This window comes from Pyxicephalus adspersus, chromosome 3 (assembly GCF_032062135.1).
Source record: "Pyxicephalus adspersus chromosome 3, UCB_Pads_2.0, whole genome shotgun sequence".
NCBI classification, from domain to species: Eukaryota; Metazoa; Chordata; class Amphibia; order Anura; family Pyxicephalidae; genus Pyxicephalus; species Pyxicephalus adspersus.
In genome coordinates, this window is record NC_092860.1 from 72,801,927 (window position 1) to 72,810,618 (window position 8,692).

Sequence of the window (8,692 nt, forward strand, 5' to 3'; positions counted from 1 at the left end):
ATTCCCTGTTGTATAAATAGAGTCCTATATGTACTTTGATTATAGTATGCAAGACTTTCCTATGTCAATTATTTAGTACATAAAAATGAACAGTAAATGTACTTAAGAGACAGAAACATTAAAACTGCCAGATATATTAATTTCTGTGTTGTCTTTAGAGCAGCGGTCGCCAACCAGTGGTCCACGGCTCTGGCCAGTGCGTCCTTCTCCTGACCCCGCTGATCATGTCCCATGTATGTACACAACTTTTGTGTCCATGTACCATTCAGATTCTGTGGGTTTAATGGTCCTTGAGGTCCGAAAGGTTGGTGACCACTGCTTAAGAGCAGTGGTCACCAACCTTTTTGGGCCAACGGACCACTAAATTTACCAGCTCCGGACCACACATGTGCAGAGAGCCGTGTGTCACTCAAAGGGGAAGAAACTTCCCCTCTAGTGACATCATGATGCCTGACCCCACCCACTCTCCCATCACAGGTTGGCGACCGCTACTTTAGAGGACAGTTTATCTTACTAACAGGGGTGTCCGATGGCAAAAAGCAGTGGGAGAAGTTAGTATTTACTAATTTCTTTGCAGAAAACATTTTCTTTTTGCAATCTGATTCTAGCAGCAGACTCCCTATAATCATGACAATATTTGTTCAGTTTAGTCCACAAACACTGAAAACAAGTATTATAAGGGCTATGTCTTTAGGAATGGTAACAAGGATTTGGAATTTAAAGTATGCATGTCAAATATTGGCTTGGCACTGGGAACTGGGACATCTTGTTAAGAATATGATGCTAAAGTAGCTGGGTGTTCTAGATGAGCTGATGATAGAACAGGTATTAGTTGGACAAGTATCAACAATCTCAAACAATTAATTAGAGAAACAAGATGACAGTAGCATAGGCTGGCTCAGGAGAAACTGACCAGCCATGCAGCCAGAATCCTGTTGTGATTACAGAGCTTTATAATATCTATTTAGCTTTGGAAATAGCATACATATAAACATAGGATAATCATAGGAATAACAGAAAAAAAACTAAAAATGTGGAGTCGTTGGAGTTATTGTGTTGTTTTTAAAGTCTCTAGAGGTAGTATGACAAGTCACGTTAGTTTTAAAGTTGATCAAGCACATAGTAAAAGGAAAGCAGGTCACTGCTGTTATATGATGTATCATCTACTTAAAGAGTAGTAGTAGAAATTTAAGGGTCCTGCAAGTTTTATCCTAAAACTTTCCAGGCAATTAAATATCTTTTCTTCCAAGAGCAATTTTCCCAGCATCCAACCATTTTTTAGCTGGACTTCACACTTATTCTATGTGTTGCAGTGGAGTATCCCCCATTTGACCCAATTTTAGAGGTGTAGTACCATTTGACCATGTCATCCCACATCTGTTCTTAAATGAGAATAGTTCTTTACTGTACTATTCATCCTAATTATTACTCTGTAAATGTTGATGAACTTTGAAATTCATCACACATTTATCCATTTTTGCCTTGCACAATATTTAAACCTTGGTTTCAAATGGGTCTAAAGTGTTTAATGTGGAAATAGATATTGGGTGCTTCATACAGTTTCCTGAATATTTACTGGGAGACCAGCCATATAGAATGATTTTTTTTTGTATATGTTATTTGTACACTCATGTTTTCAAATAGAAAGATATTTTTATAGAATAATGGGAGCATTATATTTTTATAGTAACGTCATTTTTTAAATCCAGCTATGGATTAATGTGCTCCCTCCTTCAGACGACCTGCTGTGGCTGGCCAAAACACCACAGGACCACATGTACCAAAAGATATACATTTATCTGTATATCAGTACACATTGTGAACTGGTTAGGCTGGCAATGCTAAAACAGTGTTTCAGCATCATGGACCACAGTTGCCAGCAGACAAATAAATAGCCCTCAGTTATTTAACAAAACTTACCCAAAAATTTAACCAGAAATACAAAAGTAACCTCTACTGTACGTCAAATATGTAAATGACATTCTTCTAGGCAACATTAGTTTTTCCAGTCACCTCCCCGAAATAAAAGCAGAGTGAATGCAGAAATTGATATGTGAATTCTACTAAATATTTGAGATAATCTTTTGGACTAATATGTAGTGGGTAAATTGCCTAGTAAATGTTTGATAAACATATCATGAAGTATATTTAAACTCTAACAAATAAAAGGAGAAGAGGGGTAGCTGTTTTATTATCTCAAAATACTTTCTGTTCCTGGGTGACCCAAGAACACCCCAGCGTTGTTACTGGCAAGATCAACAGGTGAAAATAAAAGAAAAAAGAGCCTAAAACAATGAAAACTGCAATATATACCATGTACAGTATAATTATTTTCTGACTCATGGTTGCTGCAAAGTTCCAACACCAACAGAGCAAGGAGAATGAGATCAGTGGAGTCTTTACTTCTTTTTGTTAGAGAAGTACTATAGCTACTGATACCAATGATCTTGTTCATCATTATTATTAGTTTAATGACATTATTACCACTAAATAAAAAATAACATAAAAAGCAGTGGATTCTTGAAACTGAGGCATGAATCTAAGTGTAGTAGGTATATATTACTCCAATCCAAAATCAGTTTCTGTTTGCTCTCTTGGAAATGCAAATGGGAGCTTGAGGTACTAAGCCCTATAAACAATGAGCTATTTTAAAAGTTTGGAAAGAACAAACTAGTAAATATGTGAAAAGAAGTCTGAAGTTTCAAATGTCTGGTAATGTAATTATAAATTTTGCAATATTTATCAGACTCAAAAACCTAATATTTATAGAAAACATTATGCTTTCCCTTGAAATAACAAAGGGATTTACTCTCCCATTTAGGCCTGGCCTAAGGTACAATCACATCTTGTGGTTTTTACATGGTTAAATTACAGGTAGTTAATTTTGATTTCATATTTGAATTTAAATGCACTATCCTTTTTCTCTATACAAGATGGGGATGGGGTTTTTGAAAATACTCCAAAAATACAGCAAGCAATAAATATGGTTGTAGCATCAGACTGGGGTGAGGTTTAACCATCTGCAAACATTTGTTCATAAGTGCCTCGCTTGCAGGGTGTGTGTGTCTGTGTGTTGTGGTATTTGGGAATAATGAGTTACATTTCCAGGTCTGTGTATTTCAGTGTTTCAGTTATTGTCAGATTCACTGCTTTATAAAAAAAAACCCTCTTATCCAAGTCTTATGGGTTAAGTTTTCTTAATTGACATTTGCTCTTGATCTGTTTGCTCAGAAACAGAAGAAAAACTAACAATAAAGACAATGCTTTAATAATAATTTACTTACCATAAATGTTTTTGTTTTTGCTGTATATTTTGTTGTATTTGAATTACTCTTTCAGCTTGTCCTTTGATGTTGCAAGCATTTCATAACATTACTTTTCAGAATCCAAGCTTTGGCCAATAAATCTAAATATAAGTTGATGGATAAAAAGTAGTTGTTAGTCATATTTATAAAAAAAATACATGTAAATGTATCAGGTTTTTTCATAACAAAAGGTGATTTGGCTGATGTTATCAAAATATTGTGTATGGCAATATCTCACTACACATAACAGGATACTGAATAGTAATTGAAAAAAAGCCTTAAAACAGGATTCCAGGAATTCACTATCACTGTTCTTTACTGCAGATTAATAGATGGAGAGCCCAAGAGGCATTCCTTTAGACCATATTATCATGGACTGGTTCTTGTTTGAAAGATACCTGTCAATAGGTAACTATTTAGGTTGTCATCAATGACTGCATTCTTAATATCTAATACTCAGATTCCGAATATACATTTGCCAAAAGTGTTCACAGTTAATTCAGAACTCCTATTCTTGTTCCATACCAATGGCATATCAATTATGGAGACCAGAGACAGTCACACAGCATTTCTAGAGGCAAAGCACAGCAATGGCAACTTACCTATTTTCTTTCTTTATAGCATGTGCTCTTACTTAGCTAGTGTAATAGTATTTTATGCATTATGATAAAATGTAATATGGAATACATTGTTATATAATTCACATTCTAATATGTAGAGCCCATGTATTTTAGGGTTTTGAACCTGATATTGCATTTAAAGGATTTGGTGTTAACAAATCCAAGTGGCTCCATGAATACTCACTGTATATTTGATTAGGTATTCTATTTGCAGAACCTTCTCTAGAAGAAAAGATTGTGTGTATGTTTTGGCATGTATACAGTACATGACTGGCTTGCAACTAATTGCCCTATCTGCTGGTTTTTAGTATCAGGCAACACCTTTGATAAACTAAAAACCAACCTATTGAAGGTACTTTATTGCCATAATTGGCTTTTTTAAAGACTTATTACCATTGGTGCCTGAAATCTACCTACTTGTAATTAGTGCTCCAGTAAAATTGTTGCTACTTGAAAAGCTGTCACTACTGCAATGGGAGAACAACCTGGTCAGCCGGACATGTCATGTCATAGACTGTATCAATGGGACGTCACATTTTTCCAATTACTTTATAGAACAAACACTAGTGGCCCCATTATATCAGGTTGCCCTCCTCTACTGCCTCTTCTCACGGTTACCTTTATTCTCATTAGAGATACACTGCTGGTATGGGGGTAGACCTGGCACAAATTGTCTCTGCCCCCAGCTATCTCAGGTTACCCATGTTCACACCTAGCTTTACATCTGCTGCCTACAAGAAGTGGCATGAGGGAAGCCTACATAGTGTCCGAGATATGTATTAGACCCTCTCCTATCTTCTTCTTTCCCTGAACAAACTAAGCAAGGAATATATATTGTCGCTGAGGATATCACACCCCTTGTATTACTGCCAGATCTCCTCATGGTGTAGAGCTCTTATTCCGAACCCAGAAGTCCTCAGGTGCAACAGCTATGATAGCCCGGTCTCCCTACTGTCCCCATCCATTCGTCCATTTACCATCCATTCATCCATTCTCTTTTTCAAACCCCTTGCAATGGACAAACTTGTGTAAATGGCAGCAGAATTTGGGTATTGACGATATAGTAGACAAAATTAATATAGGGTACCAAATAGTGAGAAAATGCATAACGAATGGGACATGGAGGGAAACACAATTTAAAATCATGCATCAGTCATACAAGGTCTTCAGACCACAGGTGGACCTGATACAGGGAGGCCTTTGCCTGTTTATTTGTTTATCTTTGATGTGGTGGGTTTTCAAGTGCCTTTAGACCCCCATCAATGCCAATTTGAGTATTGGGGGGAAGATCATACCTCACTGGGCACGGTGGCCCGAGGGGCTAGATGAGCAATTGCCTGTTGGCTGCCAGTAGGGCTGTTATGTAAGAATGGCACCACATACAACCACCCAACCTATATCTGGTGGTGGCTTCCTTGAGGAAAGTTTTGTACAGAGAGAGATGCTAGAGGCTGAAACTACTGATGATAAGCTGCTTTCTAGATAGATGGAATTATTTTATTTATAAAGTATCAAGTGCAGAGGAGCGATCCCATATATTTGAATAGATCAAATACTCCACTTGGTGTATAAAAATAACAATGTATCAGTATCAGACTCCTTTGCAACTTTGAGGGTTTGTGAGCAGGCAATTTAGAGCAATGTTTCAATAGAATCCCTTCTTTTTTTGCAGAAGTATATGGGAATGCCCCCTACCACTTTTCTAACCCTTCCTTCTCTTTCTTTCTATACCTTTCTTTTTGTTTTCTCCTTCTATGCACTGTTTCTCAAATATTGAATGGATCTTGTACCTGTATTGGATTGATTACTGAAGTGTATCTTTGTATATTTAAAAAAAATCACAAATAAAGTTTTAAAAAATAGTTTCTAGAAGTACACCACCTTTCAAGATTATTTACATAGTAAGATGCATTTGAATTGTGTTACTCTAAATGGCTGAATCTAACAATAAATGTCCTTAGGTCACCTTTGATCTCAGGATATCATAAAATGAAGAAATGTGGAAAAATAAATATGCATTGCAGTGCTTCCAAATTTTAATTTATATATTGTCACTAGCAAATGCTATTTTGTGAAATGTGTACAAATACTAATAACTCAATACTCATAACTACAGAAGAATGTTGGACAAGAACTGTACGCATATTGGGGACACTATTGCTATACAGTAAAGGTAGCAACTATACTGAAGTTAAAAAATTTGCTTGGTTTCGTCTAATCCAAATTCTGTATAATCTTCTGCAGATTAGGCAAACATTATATGGGATTACTAGGAGGACAGTAGGTCTTGTTACTGATGTATACATTTTTGTATATTTGCTTCCTGCAATACAAATAATATTTACAGTTCAAAATTTATACTAGATAGGTAGCAATGATAATTTTAGAATAACCAGTAATATTTTAAACCAAACTTTATGTGAATCAGAAGCAGCCAGGAGTTGTCTATTACCAGTTGGTATATTCAGGGATCACCCAAATGCAGAATAATGAGACTGGACTGGACACCAATGTCTGGATGGAAAACTGAACAAGTAGGTAAGCTATGGTTTTTGTATGCATTTTACAGCTATTGTTTTTCAATTTTAACTGCATAACTAAACCTCTATTACGTTATTAATCATACATTTTAGGTAATTTAAATGATGTAACATGTACTTTAAACTGATAAATAACTGGCATATAACAGATGTGTTAATGGGGTCTGTCCCTGTTTCAGTGTAAAAGGACTCAGCTCTGTTTACAATCTAAAATGGAAGAAAGAATGAACGTAGAAGTACAATGGGGTGTTTGTTAGATTTTCATTCTAGCTCTGCTGTCCACTTGAAATAGCTGAATTCCAGACATCTCCTCCCTGTGCTGATTTTATCACAGACTGAGAAAGAAGTGGAAATTATAGCAGATTCATCAGTTCTCAGAAAGCAGAAAAAATTCAGGAATGAAAAAAAACCTCCATATAGAATCCACAAAAATGGAACTGCCAGTCTGAAACTGATAATAAGAAAGATTTTTGCACACTTTTTTAGGCACACTGTACAGAAACACTGTCATGATATCTCAGTGTTGATGTAATCAGCCTGGGAAAGTCATTCACAACTGCAATTAATGAGAACATTTAAACAATAGCTGGCTTTGCACTTTCACAAATATTGGGAGGCAAACTGTGTTTGGTTTTAGAGGACATGTCCATATGTTACCTTGGTGTAGTTTACTATAGTTGTCTTTAGAACAATGATGTTTGCTTTTTTTCTTCTTGCAAAGAAAAATAAATTTATATTACTACAGCCATGAAAATGTGTACTCTTTCCAGTTAACTTTTTTAAACAAAAATGAAGCTTTACTAGTGTTTCTTGACAAAAGTTTGATTAGTTCACACTAAAATAAATAGGCTCCTAAATATGATCACCCTTCCAAAATTAAATTTAGGAACCCAGCTCCTTTTTTCATTTTTAAAATTTATGTACAATATTTTGGGCTTAAAATTATTTTGTACATTAGTTTATAATTAGGTCATTCAATTATGTGCAAATAAATCTATTTGCCATTGAAAATAACTACTTGTTCACGTTCCTTTTATTAGAAGAACATTAATTTGAATGTTCTACAAGCAACAAGTGGTTTCACACACACACATACAGTATAAATATGCTTCAGAAACATTGAAATGAGTCATTTCCTTGTGTCAGTAAATTTCAGTTTGAGCTATTGAGTTTGGTAAACAATAAGCTTTCTTAGTCAATAAAGCAAAATAGAGCATAGAAAATGTGAAAATAACTCTACACAGGGACACAAAGGGAGCACTCACTGCAGTACATGCTTGTGAATAGGGAATCTAACTGTCATTGGGATAGCTGCCTGTTACTGGAGTGTCTGCTACTGGGGAATTTTCCCTGTCATTGAGGTACCTGGTACTGGGGAATCTTCCTGTGACTGTGAAACTGCTGCACGCTACAGACACCGACAGCCCCAACATCTCCCACCACTGAATATATATAAATGTTTGCAATCTCTTCCAGAAAAATATTAATCTATTACCTGTGTTGCTGTTGTATGGATAATATTTTTAAAGGCCATGGCAGTAAAAGACTTCTACAAAAGTTTAATATTGCTGTCATTATTATCTGGATTATGCCCATATTAATAGCTCAGGCTTGCAAAGAGGACATTAGTTCATCCGAAGCCAACTAATAAAATTTCCAGTCAAAGGTAATATGCATAACAAGCTTCACAACAAGGCCTGACTTGTACTTTCTGCTCTACTAGGTCTTTCAACGTTCGCTGCTCCTCCAGTTGGAATGGGGAAGGCCACAAACAAAACAATAGATGAAGAGCACCTGTTTTGTACGGTGTCTCCCCCATCCTCATTGATTTTTGATCGAGCCACAGCTTGAAAACTGTTTCACATATCACAGTGACAAAAAGATCACCTGTGTTATTAGGTAAGGAAGTGTTAGATAAACAATATGAGGGACCACTATATCTCAGATGATATCTATGATATCTAAGGTAAAATCAGACCTTATGATCACCTTATGATAGCTAGGAGGCTGTACCCCTGGGAGGGTAGATGTTTTGTTTTCATTTTGTGAAGCTGATGCATGCAGTGTAAGCCTACAAAGCTAATACATATAAGGAAATAACATCTTTAAAGCAGCAAGCATTTCCAAACTTTCAGCATTACATTTTTTTTGTATGTTCATTTAAGGCCACTTTATACATGACCACAACCATGTCCTCGGGTTTCAGCAATAATTTTACAATAGCATA

At 35.8% G+C, this 8,692-nt stretch overlaps 1 protein-coding gene across 2 annotated transcripts in view; it reads right to left on the bottom strand.

The window, feature by feature from the left end:
• TMPRSS9 (transmembrane serine protease 9) overlaps positions 1 to 8,692 on the bottom strand; it is a 56,558-nt gene that overhangs the window by 32,806 nt on the left and 15,060 nt on the right. For both annotated transcript variants that reach the window (XM_072405206.1, XM_072405207.1), the window contains one exon: positions 3,285 to 3,406. The gene's annotated coding sequence lies outside the window, so the exon portion shown is untranslated. The remainder of the gene's footprint in view (positions 1 to 3,284; positions 3,407 to 8,692) is intronic.